Source organism: Notamacropus eugenii, chromosome 2 (assembly GCF_028372415.1).
Source record: "Notamacropus eugenii isolate mMacEug1 chromosome 2, mMacEug1.pri_v2, whole genome shotgun sequence".
Lineage (NCBI taxonomy): Eukaryota > Metazoa > Chordata > Mammalia > Diprotodontia > Macropodidae > Notamacropus > Notamacropus eugenii.
The window spans coordinates 525,015,098-525,031,333 of record NC_092873.1 but is presented as its reverse complement, the minus strand read 5'-3'; the positions used below and the strand labels follow the sequence as shown (position 1 = coordinate 525,031,333).

At 43.1% G+C, this 16,236-nt stretch overlaps 1 protein-coding gene and 1 pseudogene across 1 annotated transcript in view; one reads left to right on the top strand and one right to left on the bottom strand.

Moving 5' to 3' along the window:
- CACHD1 (cache domain containing 1) overlaps positions 1–16,236 on the bottom strand; it is a 248,813-nt gene that overhangs the window by 205,222 nt on the left and 27,355 nt on the right. The gene's annotated exons all lie outside the window — the stretch shown is intronic.
- LOC140522015 (large ribosomal subunit protein eL31-like) lies at positions 7,606–13,347 on the top strand (annotated as a pseudogene).

Below are 16,236 nucleotides of genomic sequence, written 5' to 3'. Positions count from 1 at the left end.
TTGGAGCCAAGGGGTCTGGGTTCAAACCAGACTCTGGCTCTGTTGCCTGCAGAGGTGGGTCCCTGAAGACCTGAATTCAAAGGCTGTCTCTAATGATAACTTTTCATGATGCTGAGAAAGTGACCTAACCTCTCTGAGCTGTAGTTTGATCATCTATAAAATGAGGGGAGTGGATTAGATGATGTGGAAGGTAGGGACCTTTGAAGCTAAGTGGTCCAAATCTTTCAGCATACAAGGAAATCAGGCAAACTTCAAGATCCCACACCATCCACTGGGACGTCCACTTGGAGCTGAACTGACCTTAGAGGTGCTTAACTTCTACCCCTTCGTTTTACAGAAGGGGACATTAAGAGGTTCAGGGACTCCGAGCCAGGTTTCAAACCTACATCCTTTTGCTCTGCCTTCCCCTACATTATGCAACCTCCCATTAATAATAGTCTGCAAGGGTATTTTTTCTCCATCTTTTCTTCCCTGGCTCCCTCCCAAAAAAAGGAAAATCAATCATTAAGAAAGGAAAGTATGATGTAAAGTCCTCAGATGCCAGGTAGGGATAACTTTAGGAGTGAGAGTCGTAGCTGTAATATGCTAATGACGAGCCCCTCAGTGAGCTAATGTCTCACCAGCCCACATCATGGAGAGAAACAGTACCACACAGGATGCTTGGGAAAGGTAACTGGGAGGAGACTGACCCTGTGATTTGACCAGAATGGAGGTATCCTGGGGAAAGAAAGTCCATTTGTAGCAGCACAGGTGGGCACCTTCTGTAAATTTACAATCTCAGAGATTACCCAACCACATTTGGAGATAAGATTTGAAACCACATAGTAGGTCTGGCACAAGTAGGTGTTTAACAAATCCTTGTTTGTTGATTACTAATGCAAGGTAGAATGATGTGGTGGCTAACTCTACTTTTGGCATCAGAGAATCAGAGTTTAATACCCTGCTCTGCTCTTTACTCTCTTTCTGATCTTGGACAAATGACTTAATTTCTCTGTTCCTCAGTTTCCCCACCTGCAAAAAGAGAGGGTTCTTTCATTCAATGCTGAAATAGGAACTGGGAGCTTGAGTATGAATCTCCCATTGGTCATTCCATCTCACTCCAGTCTATTCTATTAAAGTATTTGTTAAATATCCACTAAGGGTACCCTACCATGTTGGGCAGCACAGATACAAAGGCAAAAAACAATCCCTGCCCTTAAGGAGTTTATGTTTTCCTGTTTTTTTCCAGGAACCAAGATTAACCCCAAGTTCTACTACTTTCCATATATAAAAATAATAACATGGGGCTTAATAAATGCTTATTGACTGACAAACTCTTTACCCCAATCTATACCTAGGTCTTAAAAAGAAAAAAAATGAGTCACTGATTTCCATTTGTAAATCATTTCTGTTTTACTTTTTTCCTCCACTGGATTCTAGGAATGCAAAAAAAAAAAGTCAGTAACTTCCAGGAGGCTGGTGGGGTGAGTCCCGGATTTAAGGACAAGGTATTTGTTGGGCGATCAATCCCTCAAAGTGTTTGTGTTCCATTTATCAGGACTTTAAACTTTAACATGACATAAAACCTGAGCAGTCACACAGCCCTTTCTTGGAGTGGAGGGGAAGGAGGGAAGGAGTTTGAGCATTGCTGAGGAATGGGCCAGAGAGTAATTTCCTTACAGAAATGGAGCTGCAATATTGAATGGACCGCTGAAGGCATCAACATGAAGACGTATAAATCATTTCAAAGAGGCAGTGAGCTGGGTAAAAATAAATCCGAGAATCCAGCTACCAAGGCGTTCAGGACCTCAGGTCATGATGAGTGGAGCTGGTTCTATCCCAAGAGAAACAGCACATGAAACAGAAAGGGGGGAGGGGCTTCTAGCTCATAGAGATGGGCTAGTTCTATTCTGGGCATGATGAACTGAGAAAGTCTTTTTCTCTCTGAATTTCTTCCAGAATATAGAATGGTCACGTTGTTTACAGATTCATAGGTCAGGCCTCAACGATGATCTAATCCAATCCTCTTATTTGACAGAGGAGGAAACTGAGACCCTGAGAAGTTAGCAGGACTTGCTACGCATGCTTCATCCACTGCCCTTTTATCCCCATGTCTAGGAGAGTTCTTGGCACATACCGCGCCTTAACTTGTTGATGAACTGATGGACTGAAAGTCCATTGTCCCCCAAGTTGGGCTAGAGACTGAGGCCAGTCTGTGCTTGGAGACCCGTTATTCATTCTCCTGCCCCCCACATGGTCTCCTGATTCTTCTCCTTTCTTTATCGAGAGAGCTTGAGTTGGTCAGAAAGGGCTAGGTGCGAGAAGACGTCCACTCTCTCACCAGAGGTCTGACTAGCTATCTATTTTATGGTTCCAACTGCTTTGGAATGCAGTACTTGTGAATTGGGTTATTGGATCTCTCATTTGTCTGGCAAAAAATACAATAGAGTTCAAGGCTTGGGGCCCCAAACACAATGTTCTTAGATTCCAGAGGGGCCCATGGGTAAAGCTCTCATAATACCAAGGCCACTTGATACTCCACTATCACTGACTCTGGGTTTCGAACATTTCTTTCTGGGATCTGGGCTTCTCTGTGGGCTGAACTCCTGGAAACCTCAGCCTTTCCAAACTCAAAGACCTGAGGCAGATTTCACTTGCATTGATGACTGGACCAGAGAGTAGACAAGGTGAGGATGAAATAGCATAAATGGGTCACTTTTTCCATTTTTTCCCCTTTTTCACAAATAAAAAAATTATAATGAGCCCACTGCACGTTTATATAAAAGAGTAACAATGTGGTAAGATCTTAGATTTACAACTAGAAAACATTTGAGAGGTCATCTGGTCCAGCTTCCAGCAAGCTCAGTGGATAGAGAATTGACCCTGGTGTGAGGAATACCCAAGTTCAAATCTGACTTCAGAAATTTAGCTATGTCACCCTGTGCAGGTCATTTAACCCTGTTTGCCTCAGCTTCCTCATCTATAAAATGAGTTGGAGAAGAACATGGCAAACCACTCCAGTATCTTTACCAAGAAAACCCCAAAAGGGGGTCACTCAACCAACCATGATTCAAATGCACGTTAGCCATATAGCTAAGGCAAGCAACTCAACCTCTATGATCCTCAGTTTCCTCACCTGAAAAATGGGGATAATAATACCTATGACACATGGCTGTTAAGTGGCTCAATCAACACACATATATTAAGCATCCACTGCATGCCAGCAGGGTAGAAATTGTGCTGAGCTCCAATGAGACATCTAAGTGGCCCAGTAGATAATGTGAGACTTGTAGACTGTAAAAAATGGGGTTCAAATTCTACTTCAGACACTTCGTATCTGTGTGACCCAGGGCAAGTCACTGAATCTCTCAGCCTCATTTTTCTCCCCTGTAAAATGGAGAAAATAACTGCACCTAGCCCCCAAAGTGGTCATGATGATCAAATGAGATAGCTTACCTAAATGTTTTGCCAACTTTAAAGGGCTGATTAAAAGCTAGTACTGGATAACATTTCTCAGGGGTTCTGGATAACACGTTCTCAAATGCCATATGTTGGTTATTGTTATTTTTCCTGCTCCAAAAATGTAAGTTTCTCCCCCATTCTCACTCCTAGAGAAGAAAATTATGCTCAATATAAAGGGAATCATCTGACTAGAACTGCCCAAAAGTTCTGTCAAAGGAGGCCTTCAAGCCAAGGCTGGATGGCCATTGTTGGGGGTACTCTAGTGGGGATACTCGTTCAAGTAGGGATCAGATAGCTGAGGGCCCTTCCAGTTCTGAAATTCTGGGATTCTGGGAATCTGTCTCACACCTCTAGGTTCACAGGGAATCACTGGAAATTCCATGGACTGGATACCTTGTGGAGTCCACAGTCAAACCTCTGCTTCCTTGTATTCTCTTGTGCAGACAGCCAGGAATGAGAGGCCAGAGAAGAGCCAGACATGGGACTAATGAACGAGGGAAGAAAGAAAAAAGTCTACCTTCATCTTTGGGATGAAAGCAGCTATAAAATGGTGTTTTCTTTCTCAAAAAGCCAAGTAAATGAAATAATCAATAGCCAGTGGCCCATTACTCAATGACTCTTTTCTCGAGAGAAAAACAAAGGGGGGGGGCAGCACTCGATGAAAACAGGCCCCCCAAAAGGGTTTGAGCTGAGCCAAGCTTTGAAACATAAATCCAGAGCCCAGGCTGCGTTAAAATGCCAGCCAGAGTCCCTTTAATCTTTAAAACACTATCTTCCTCAGTGCCTTCATGGGGTCACTCAAGCAAAGCTGGGGAGTTTTTTGTATGATGACAACTTTTGTGGAAAATTCTAGTTCCAAGGAAACCAGTTTCACATGATTATCCCCTCTGAGGACAAGTATGCAAATCAATTGATCGATCAGCCAGTGAGCATTTATTAGGCACCTAGTAGGTTCTGGGTATTGTGCTAATATTGGGGGACACAAAAAACGTACAAACAATCCTTGCCCTCAAGGAGATGATACTCTAATGGGAAAGCCAACACATACTCAAGTAGGTACATGCACATACATACAGAGATGATAGAAGGCAGCCATAGTGCCAGCCAAGAGGACAAGGACATCCACCTGCCAAAGGTGGCGTTTTAGCTGAGTCTGGAAGGAAAGATGCTAAGTGATTCCTTCCGGCTCCAAATCTATGCATCTAAGGGCTATGTAAACTCCAGGTTACTGCTTTATTATGGAAACGTGTTAAATCCAAATGACAGGAACAGAACCAGGGCTGAAAGCAACCTTAGCCCAGCACCTTGTATGAGGAAAATGAGGGTCAGAGAACTTAAAGGACTTACTCAAGGTCACATGGCTAGTTAGCAGTAGAGGCTCTTTTAATTCCATTTAGATCCTAGCTGTTTCAGACACCCCTTCATTCTTCTCTTTATTCACCTCATTATCATCATTTCTCACAAGAAAGGCATGGTGGGGATGGAGCTGGCCTCCAGGTCAGGAGGGCCAGGGTTCAAATGCCCTTCTCCGAACTGGCTAGAAGCACCATCAAGGCACCCCAACTAACTCTGAAATGAATAGTTGTTTCTTCTACCAGTGAAATCACAGATCCAGGCATATATGGAAAGATGCTCAGTTTAATCAGAGCTGGTACTGCTAACTAAAAAGCACTCAGTTATTTTCAATAACAGGAACTACCAAGGGACAATTATTCAGTCAACAAACTTTCATTACCTAGTCACTAGGTGACCGACTGTAGGCCTGAGCTCTTCCCCCTCTAAGCTTAAAGCCTTTTTGCTGTTTCTCTATCATCTCCTGTTCTTGTGCTTCTACTATGGCTGTCTCCCCCACCCCCAACCTGGACTCCTCTCTTATCAAGTCCTCCCTTGGGCTTCCTCAGTTTCCCTCAATCCCACTTTGTACAGGAAGCCCTTCTATGTGCCCCCACCCACCCAGGACCTTCTGCTCTGACATGACCCACTATTTATTGTACACACATCTGTAGATACCTAGCTATTTCTATGATGTCTCAAGGAGAACATACGTTTCTGGAGGATAGGAACAATGCCTGTGCCTTTCTTTATATCCTGAGCACTTAACTCAATACGTAGCACATAGTAAGAGCTTAATAAATTGTTAATGATGCCTGGCAAATTGACTCTGGTCCGTGCGGATAGTTTACAGCCACGAGGAACAATAAAAGTCCAAAGCCTTGCCCTCAAGTTCCAGATTTATTACCTTGCTATTATCTTTGGAAGCCAGGGGCCAAGCAGGACAAAGAGGGGCAGCTTTAGGGAAAAGGAGATCTGGGGGAGACAAGGGCAGAGGGAGAAGGAAGAGGGAAATGCTCTGAGATGGAGATCTTTGGACTTTTGGGGGAGGGACTCTCTATAAACTCTGGGTGGCAGCCCCGGGTCAAAAGGAGCCAGTTCTGCCCACCCTGAGCAGCCCACCCCCAGGGCTCCCTCCCTCTTCTATCAACAGCCCCAGAACAAAGTCCCAGCATCAGTCTCCTTCCCAGTAGACAGATCAACTGTAGGGGGTGGGGGAGGCACACCCCTTCGAGTTGAAAATCACTTGAAAGATACGGGAGAGCCTAACAAGCTTCATGGAAGGACTCTTGTGGGACTGTTGCCTGCCAGCCACCTGATCAGTTTCCACTGAGAGCAGGATAGGAATGAGTTAGCTGAACTGAGCTGAGCTCCCTACAGGACAGACATCTCTCTTTAGTCTGAGTAAGAGCTCACAGATCCTGCCAGAAAGAGACAGTACAGAAAGAACCAGCAGGGAGGAATTCCTGAAGGTTGGGTTATGGGGTCCCTGGAGCACATTCCCCACCGAAGCATGGAGAGGTTCCTTCTCCAAAAGAAGCTGATGTGTTGATCTGCTTTCATTTTACAGACCAACACCTTTCCTATTCAAAACCAGAGAGGTTTTGGGTAAGAAACAAGGAACTTCTGGGATGTCTGGGTTATTTTTAAAAAACTCATTTCGTTTCATTTACCCAGGTAGCAACAAAGCTGCTCTCTTTATGTCTTCTTCTGCATTTTGATTTTTTCCCCATGCCTTAAATTTTTTAAGTTGATCTATTTTCATATATGGTTCTTCTTGAGAGGGGGAGGCTGCTCTTAGTGGCCCAGACCAGTGGTCCAGGGACCTATGAGAATCCCCAAGAATCTTTCAAGGAGACTGTGAGCTATTTTGACAATAATATGTGGACCTTTTAATGTCTAATACAGCAAATGTTAATAATTACAGCTCACATGAACAAAAATACTTTAGGGCACCCTCAATAACTAGGGGGGCCTGAGATTAAACAGCTGGAGAACAACTTGAGAACCTGGATAAACTCAAGGTATTTTCTCTCAAATGTTTTTCTCATGCTTACAAAAAACTTCCCAAAATGTCACTTCCTAATGACACCCTCACATCCCATGAAAATGCACCTTCCTTGTTGTGGAGTTAGTTGTTTCCAGCTCCTCTTGACCCCATTTGGGATTTTTTTGGAAAAGATACTGTAGTGGTTTGTCATTTCCTTCTCCAGCTCAATTTTTAGATGGGGAAACTGAGGCAAACATGGTTGAGTGACTTGCCCAGGGTCACACAATTAGTAAGGATCTGAAGTCAGATTTGACCTCATAAAGAGTATTCCTGAGTACAATTTAGTTCTGTGCTAACACAAGGGCCATGTATGCATATGTATATCCCATTCCACCTGTATGGTGGACCTTCCTCTCTGTAGAGGTAGAAGGAGGCAAACTTCACCTTTTTTACTGAAGATCTTGCTGGTCATCACTTTACCCAAGAGCTCTGAAGTTCAAGGACTCTCCAAATGAATGACATGGCAGTGCCATGTCATGCATACCGCACTCACTTCCCAGCCAGAGAAACTGACTTTAACATCCTGCCCCTTACTGCTTGAGTGACCTTAAGTATATTGTATTCATTTTCTAGAAGTCAGAAAATGAAGGCAGTGGTGCCAGATGAGTTCTGTTGCTCCTTCGGAAAGTCAGTGCCTGAGATACCAAGACAGTCCCAGCCTCTTTCACTAGACATGCTTTAGTATAGACAAAACTATTACATTAGGAGAGTAAAGTGTGAGCTCCGTAAAGTCAGGGACTGTTTGAAATTTGTCTTTCTTCACAATCCTATTTGCCCTTCCTTTCCGACCTGGTCCCAGGCAGGATGGCTCCCCCAAAGAAAGGTGGAGAGAAAAAGAAGGGATGTTCTGCCATCAATGAGGTGGTGCCCAGAGAGTATACCATCAACATTCACAAGAGGATTCATGAAGTGAGCTTCAAAAAGTGAGCTCCTCAGGCTCTAAAGGAAATCCACAAATTTGCCATGAAAGAAATGGGAACTCCAGACGTAGGCACTGACAGACTCAACAAAGCTGTTTGGGCCGAAGGAATAAGGAATGTCCTATATGGCATCCAAGTGCGTTTATCCAAGAAATGCAATGAGGATAAAGATTTACCAAACGGGCTGTATACATTGGTCACTTATGTGCCTGTCACCACTTTCAAAAGCTTACAGACAGCCAACTGGATGAAAACAAAATTGAACTTCGTTAAGATAAAGTTATTAAATGTCAAAAAAAAAGCAATTTGTCTTTCTTTCCTTTGCACCCTGTACAATAGCTTGCAAACAGTAAGAACGTAATAAATGTTTGCAGAACAGAACAGATTCTGCCTCCATCTTAATAGTAAGAGGTCACATTTTCAACAGAACTGCCTTTGAGAAGAGAAACAGGTGGCTGAGTTTCTTTAGTGGCTGCAAAGGAGGTAAGGGTGGGAGCACTCCGGTGACTTCCATCATATGGCCAGAGTCTGAAAGAAACAAGTATTTCTCTTGGCTTCCAAAGCAAGCAAGGGACACACCTACCCCTCCAAACTCCTTTTGGGAAAACATAAGTATTTCCTGTCATTCACCCTTTCTCCAAGTCTCTGAGGGACGTGGGCTCATCCCATTTCCAGAATCAGGAGCAAGTCCTCTGGACCATGGGGAGACAATACTGCCCTTAGGAGGAGAAATCATTGTTTTTTTCTTTTACTTGCACAGTCATAGGATCAGAAATCATGAATAGAGCTGGAAGAAACCTCAGATACCATCTCGTCTAAATCCTTCATTTCACAGATGCAGAATTGAAGCCCAGAGGGGAAAGTGACTTACCTAAGGTCACACAACCTAGACAGGACTTGACCTCAGAGGCCCACTCCCTTTCCACTATTCCAAAATGCTCAAGGGCCCAAATAACCTTTTGGAAGCTTAGAGTTTAGTTCATTGGTAACAGGAAGTGAAAGTCTTTTCTACCTGTTAAATTCTAGCTGAGTGCATACGAATTAATGGGTAACTGACTGTGTGAGCCCAGGACAGGTCACCTGAGCTTTCTGACTGTCCCCTCCCCGACTTTTCTTCATCTATAATACGGGAATGATAATGGCTGCCCTACTTTTGTCAGACAACCATTTTGTGAAGGAGGCTGGCCTGAGGAAAAGTGCACAGGAAGCACATTCTGCCTGATACTTCCTGCAGCGTCAAAAAACTCTCAATCTCAGTTTCCTAACCTGTAAAATAGTTTATAACATTCCCCATAAAGGAATGGGTGGAATACTGTACATGATACATGGTGTAATATACATTTAATACTGTATGTTAGCCATTATTACCTTCGAAAATGCCTGTCGAACTAGCACAGTAGCAATTTTTGTGGTCTCTGAATCTGAGAAGCTGAGGCTGGCAGAGACCTTGAGCTCAGGAATTCTGAGGTGCTGAGGGCTAAGCCAATTAAACGTCTGCACTTAACTTGGACATTAATGTAGGAAGCCCCCAGGAATCAGGGGAAAGGGGAAAGGTTACCTAAGTAGGGACTAACTGACAAATAAAAACCTGAGTAGTCTAGATACTTCTTTAGTGAGATAGGGAGACCAAGTTTTAAAAGGAAAATAAAATGCCAAATAAATACAAGTAATTTTTATTAACAAATAATCACAAAATCTGAAAGTTGGAAGAGAGCTCAGTTGTGATCTCATTCCACTCATTCAGGAGCCGAGTACTAAAAGAGCACTAATGTGGAAGTCCGAAGATCTGGGTTTGAATTCGACCTCTGAGTTTAGCTGTGTGACCAGGGGCCTTCTCTGAGCTTCAGTTTGCTCATTTGTAAAAGAGCCCGGCGGAACTAGTCTAATTCTTCCCATTCTAAACTTTATGATCATAAATGGGAAAGGTAAAGACAAAGGGAAGAGCCCTTGGTTAAACCAAATTAAAAATCTTTTCTCTGTTAAAACCATTAAAATTCTGTTGAAGAAATGTTTTCTAAATATGTTTGAATAGTTTATATATAATATGTATTATATATAGTTCGTATGTAATATATTATATATAGTCTGCATACATTATATATAGTCTGTATACATCATATACAGTCTGCATACATCATATACAGTCTGCATACATCATATACAGTCTGCATACATCATATATAGTCTGCATACATCATATATAGTCTGCATACATTATATATAGTCTGCATACATTATATATAGTCTGCATACATTATATATAGTCTGCATACATTATATATAGTCTGCATACATTATATATAGTTTGTATATATTATATAGAGTTTATATAGAGTTTATATGTAATATATATAATATATATGTATGTGTGTATATATACATATATACATACATAATGTATGTGTGTGTGTGTGTGTGTGTGTGTGTGTGTGTGTGTGTGTGTGTACTTTGAATTTCTACCTTTGTGAGTTCACAAAGGATTTCAAAGAATCTGGGTAGAGCTCCTAGACCTTAAGGGCTGCATAACTGAGTAAATTAATGTTCGTATTATTTGTGTTGTTCACAATAAAGTACTCAGGTACAGCAATTTAGAGTCTGAGGACCTGGGTTCAATTCTAGCTTTGTTTCTTAGTTGTTACATCCTCTCTCAGCCTCAGTTTCCTTGTCTGTAAAAGAGACAACAAAATTCTGGAACCAAGACACAGGGCTGATGAAAAGTATAGAGCACAATAAGTTTCTGAGTCTCAGTTTCTCTCTCTGAAAAATAAACAGGTTGGACTAGATCAGTAGTTGTCAGATATTTTGGTCTCTGGACCCTTTTACACTCTTAAAAAATGACTGGGGACCCCTCAGAAGTTTACATCTGTTAATAATTGCCCTATTAGAAATTAAGACATTTTAACATTATTATAAAAGGACAGGTAGGTAGTACAGTGGATAGAGTTCCAGACTTGGAGAGCAGAACACCTGAGTTCAAATCTGACCTCAGGCACTTATTGGTTGTGTGATCTTAGGCAAATCATTTCACCCTGTTTGCCTCAGTTTCCTCATCTGTAAAATGAGCTTGAGAAGGTCATGGCAAACCACTCCAGTATCTCTGCCAACAAAACCCCAAACAGGGTCATGAAGAGTCAGACGTGACTGAACAACATTATTATGAAAATTGTTTTGATCTCTTGAGCTCCCTGAAAGTCTCTCAGAGCCCCCCAAGGGGTTCCTGGATGACACTCTGGGAAGTATTTAACTAAATGACCTTGACAATTCCTTTCTGTTCTATGACTACTTCAGAAAGTAGTAGGTTCTCTCATCATTGGAAGCTTTCAAACAAAGACTGGATGGCCATATATTGGAGATGTTGTAGAGAGCATCCTCATTCCAGCCAAGTTGGATACATGGATTCTTTAGTCCCTTCCAACTCTGAGATTCTGGGAATCTGATTGAATCATTTCACTGTCCTGAAATTCTACAGAACAAACCAATTTTAAAGCAATAGGATAATATCTGGGCCTCACAATCGAAACTATCTATGTTTACATCCAGCCTCTGATAGGTTACTGCGGGCATGTCACTTCATTCACAGTGACCCAGCCAGCTTAGACTGGGGACAGGGTGGAGAATCTGCTTTTGGAGAAGGAGCTTCCTCACCCATATAGGTATGAAGTCACAGGAGGGGTAAAAACAAAACAGCCACACAAAAACCCCACCTGCCCACAGGATCTCTATGATCTGTCACAAAGACTGAATGAATGGTGGGACCCAACATTATTCATCAAGCACTGAAATACTAAATGCAAATATATTTGAAAGATAAAGTAATAAAATCTACAGTGTCTTTGAGTAAGATCATCAAAGCTGATGTTACAAATATGCAACTATATAAACAGAGGAAGGGTGGAAGGGCTGGGTTCAAGTCTCACCTCTGACCTCTTTTGGCTGTTTGATCTTGGCCAAGTCACCAAACTTCCCAGTGGTCTGGGTGCTCTCTAAGATGAAGTTGAAGGAGGTGATACCAGATTGGTAGAGAGAGTTTCCTCACCCAAAAGAGTTTTTATACCAATGAAATCTCCAAGGGGATCCCAAGTAAAGTAAACCTTCCCAGACACAGTATGTAACTGTGATATGCAGACTAGTCACACAAGGAACCACAAGTTTGTGTATTTAAAACTGGTAGGGACATTAAGAAATCTATTTCAGGAATTCTTAAACTGGGGTCCACAGACCTCTTTCCCTTAAGGGTGTCTCTGAACTTAGATGGGAAAAGATACATCTTCATTCTATCCTACTCTCCAGCTCCCTTTTCTTCCACCTCACTAGAATGTAAGCTCCTCTAGGGTAGCAACCATCTTTCTGCTTTCCTGGTTGATCTTAGGACAGGGCTAGGTACATTACTATTTGTTATTCAATCACATCCCACTCTTCTAGATCCCATATTTTTGTTCAGGTTATAAGATACTGGAGCACTTTGCCATTTCCTTCTCCAGCTCATTTAACTGATGAAGGAAACTGAGACAACCAGGGTGAAGTGATTTGCCCAGGGTCACACAGCTAGAAAGTGTCTGAGGCCAGATTTGAAGTCAGGAAGATGAGGCTTCCTGCCTCCAGGGCCAACACTATATGAGCTGTGCTGCCCAGCTTTCCTTGCAAGGTGTACAGTAAGCACTTAAAAGCTCTCTATGGTTATCAATGTTATGCATTTTATAATCTTATTATAAAAAGGTATCCATGAGCCTCACCAGCCTGAAAAAGGTGTCCATTAAACAAAACAGGGAATAGCCCAGCCCTTATTTGAAAGAGTTGGAAGTTGAAGGGCCCCCACGGAGGAGACAGGATTGGTTCCAGGAAGACGAGGAGAGAGGAGAAGAGGAAGGAGGAGGGAGAGGAAAAGAGAGAGAAGGAGAAGGAGGGGGAGGACAGCAGAGAATGAGGAGGAGGGTGGCCTCAGTCACTCTGGGAAAATGCCACCTTTCCCCAACCCCTACCTGGGTTAAGAAAAAGTTCCCTAAACAAGACACTAAGCTATTCAGCCTGTGCCATTGCCACAGGGCCTAAAATGATCCCTTTCCCCAGTGGTGTAGGGGCTGCCAGGAAGGAAGAGGAGATGCATCGGCCACTGGTCAGTCCCTGGCCCAATGAATCAGCTGCCATAGCAGAGAACTACCTCTCCTTTACTGGGGCAAGGTGAGTGGAACCTCGGGATGCCACCATGGAGCCGCTGTGCCTCCCTCAAAGTACTGGGGGGACCAACAGATGTGCCCATGAGCTGCGTCCCCTTCGCGCGACCACATTTGTATAATAAGATGATGAACTGTCTTGGGATGAGGGATACCACAGCCATGGCTACTGCCGGAGGTTGGGAGTGGGTCGGGGGAGACAGAGAGGCTGAAAGATCAAGGGAGGGCCAGGTAGACGAACAGACAGCAGGAATGACAGAGACAGAGGAAGGGAGGGGGAAAGAGAGGAGAGAGACAGTGAGACAAACAGAAGACAGAGAGGAAGGGAGGGCAGATCCCTAGCCCTGGGGGCCGGGACAGTGGGCCTCTTGGAATCCCCAGACAGAGAGACAAGCTGGGTGGAGGTCAGCACACTCCCGGCAGCTCCACCTGAGCCAGTTGGGGCACTAGGGGCAGGTTTCTCCCTGCCCTTGACCTTTCCTTCCCCTTTGTTCCCTTGGGACCATCACAAGATCTCAGAGTTAGAGCAGGGGTTCTTGACCTAGGGTCCTCTGCCCTATGACTTTTGGGATATATGCAGATTTGATTAGAGGGGAAATTACATTTCTTTCAATATGGTTAGTTTCCTTTGTAATCCTAGTAATACTGTATGTGGTTCCCGGACTTTCCCAGATTGCCAGAGGGCCAGGACCCACACATATTCATAAGACTCCCCTAGGTGCTATAAGGAACCTATGAAGTATTTTTCAGTGGAAGGAAATTGGAACTTTGAGCCACAAGAACCTAATTCAAATGCCCATTATGACTTACCTTTGTGACTTTGGCCAAGTTATTTATGCCCTTTGGGCCTTAGTTTCCTTCTCTGTAAAGCAAGGGGATTCTCAGCCTCTCCAGTTCTTTCTAGCTTTGGACTTATAATCTACCCCAGAAGCTCTTAACCCCTTTTGTATCCTGGACTCTCCGGACATCTGGTTAATTCTAGGGCCCTCTTCTCTTAATGTTTTAAAATGTATAAAATAGATTATATAGGATTACAAAGGAAACTGATTCTAGTGAAGTTAGCAGAATATTTTTCAAACAAGTTCACTGACAGGTCCCAGGCTAAGAACCCCTGATCTAAATTCAACCCTCTCACTTTGCAGCTTTCGCAGGATCCCCACCCTGTTGTTACATAGGAGCTTGAAGCAACGTGAAATCACAAGTCCTTGTCCCACAGAAACAGACACAATGTATCTACATAGTGGCACGAATGAAATCTACAAGTTAAAGAAGGGATTTTTTTTTTTAAATTCAGAGAAGTTTTATTGCACCCAGATCTGTGCTAGGCACTGTAAGGTGATATAAAAGACATCTGCTTGGATTTCTCTTCTGCAAAATAAACAGTACTCCTGCAGATCTACTTTGCAATTACGTACATGGATAGTGAGGACTTTGATGGGGTTTAAGCAGGGCTGCCTGGCAATCTATCTGCCAGTGTTGCTAGTGAACAGTGAGTATCCTGAGCCACTGAACATTTGTTAAGTGATTATCATGTCTCAGGCACCATGCTAAGCACCAGGGATACAAAGAAAGGCAAAAAGAAAAGGAAGGGGGGAGGAAGGGGAGTATCTTACATTCTAATGGAGAAGATTACATGCAAATAACTAGATACATACAGATATAGTCAGATTTGACAAAGATAATCTGGAAGGGGATGGGAAGGAGGGGCCTCCTACAGAAGGTGAGATTTGAGCTGAGTCTTGAAGAAAAGCAGGGAAATTATAAAAATCTAAGGTAAGTGGGCAGAGCATTTGAAGCAAAAGGGAAGTTAGAAACAGGAGACAGAGTGTCAATCCAAGGAACTGCAAAGAGAAGAGTTTGTGAGGGGGGAATGAAATTCATACTTGATCCTGATGGTAATAGGGAGTCACTGAACTGCGCTGAGAGAGGGCATGATATGAGCACACCTGCTTTTTGGGAAAATCCCCTTGGCAGCTATGTGGAGGAAAGACTGGCCTGGGAAGAGACTTGAGGCAAACAGACTGAGGAAAGGCTATTATAATGGACCGGGCAGGAGGCGATGACAGCCTGAACTAGGCATAGGAACAAAAGGGGCATGTGGATGAGACATGCTATAAAAGTAGAAGGGACTGGTTTTGCTGCACGTGGAGATTGAGGAGCTGAAAAGGACATGAATGCTGCAGATGGGGTCACTGGACTGATGGCACAGCCCTCAAAAGTTCTAGAGAAGTTCAGAAGAGGGAAAGCTAGCTTCTGTTATGGATGCGTAGAGTGAGAGATGCTTAGGAGGCATGGAGCTTGAGATGGAAGTTTTAATGACACATGATAAGCAGAAGCCATCTGTATAGAGAGACAACTGAATTCACTGGAGCAAACACGAGATCATCAGATGAGATAATACAGACCAGAAAAGGGAACAAGCCCAGGACGGAGCCTGGGGGACACCAAGAGTGAGGATATGTTCTTGACCTGGGGTCCTGTTGGAAGATTCCACAAAGAGCCTGAGAAAGAGAGATCAGTCAAGTAGGAAGAGAGCCCGGAATCACAAAACCTAGAGCAGATCCAGGAGATGGTGATCAATCACATCCAAAAAGGTTAAGAAGGCAGAGGTCTGAGAAAAGACCATCAGATTTGGCAATTGAGAAACCACTGGTGGATGGGCCCACTCCCAGGTTCTGAAAACACTACATTCTGTCCTAATATTACTCTCCAGTTACTGGGAGTTTCTCCTGCCCTGAAGTAACATAGACCATTGGTGGGCTTTTCTCTATAATGAAAACCAGCCCAAGCTCTTCTTAAAAGTCAAAGGGAGGCACTTATTTTACATGACTATCATTGTAAAGTCCTCTTCTTCTACCAGCCTCTCAAATGAGGAATTATTTAGATCAAATTTCTTGGAATTGGTTTCAGACATGAAGCACATGAGAGAAAATGACCCACCTTATTTCCATAAAACTAAGGTTTTTATCAAGGAATCAAGTAAGAGTGAAGGATCTCCATTCTGTAAAGTTTGCATCTCATCAACAAATGTTAACGAACCACGGATAAGGGCATGACTTTGCACAGAGACAGATGCCCTCCAATTCCTTTGTCCTGGCTTAATCCAAGAGATAAGAATTTCTCAGAGAGCTTTACTCCAAACTATTGAGTTGAGGTTATACAACTCCACAAGGATGCATAAAACACTTACTATGTGTCAAGGCATTGTGCTTAGGTTTCTTTCTTTTTGTTACATACTTTAATGTTGCTCTTTGCTTTTAATACTTTTGTTTGATCTTAATAAACCTCACCTCTACACTTACTGTAACAAATACAGACACTT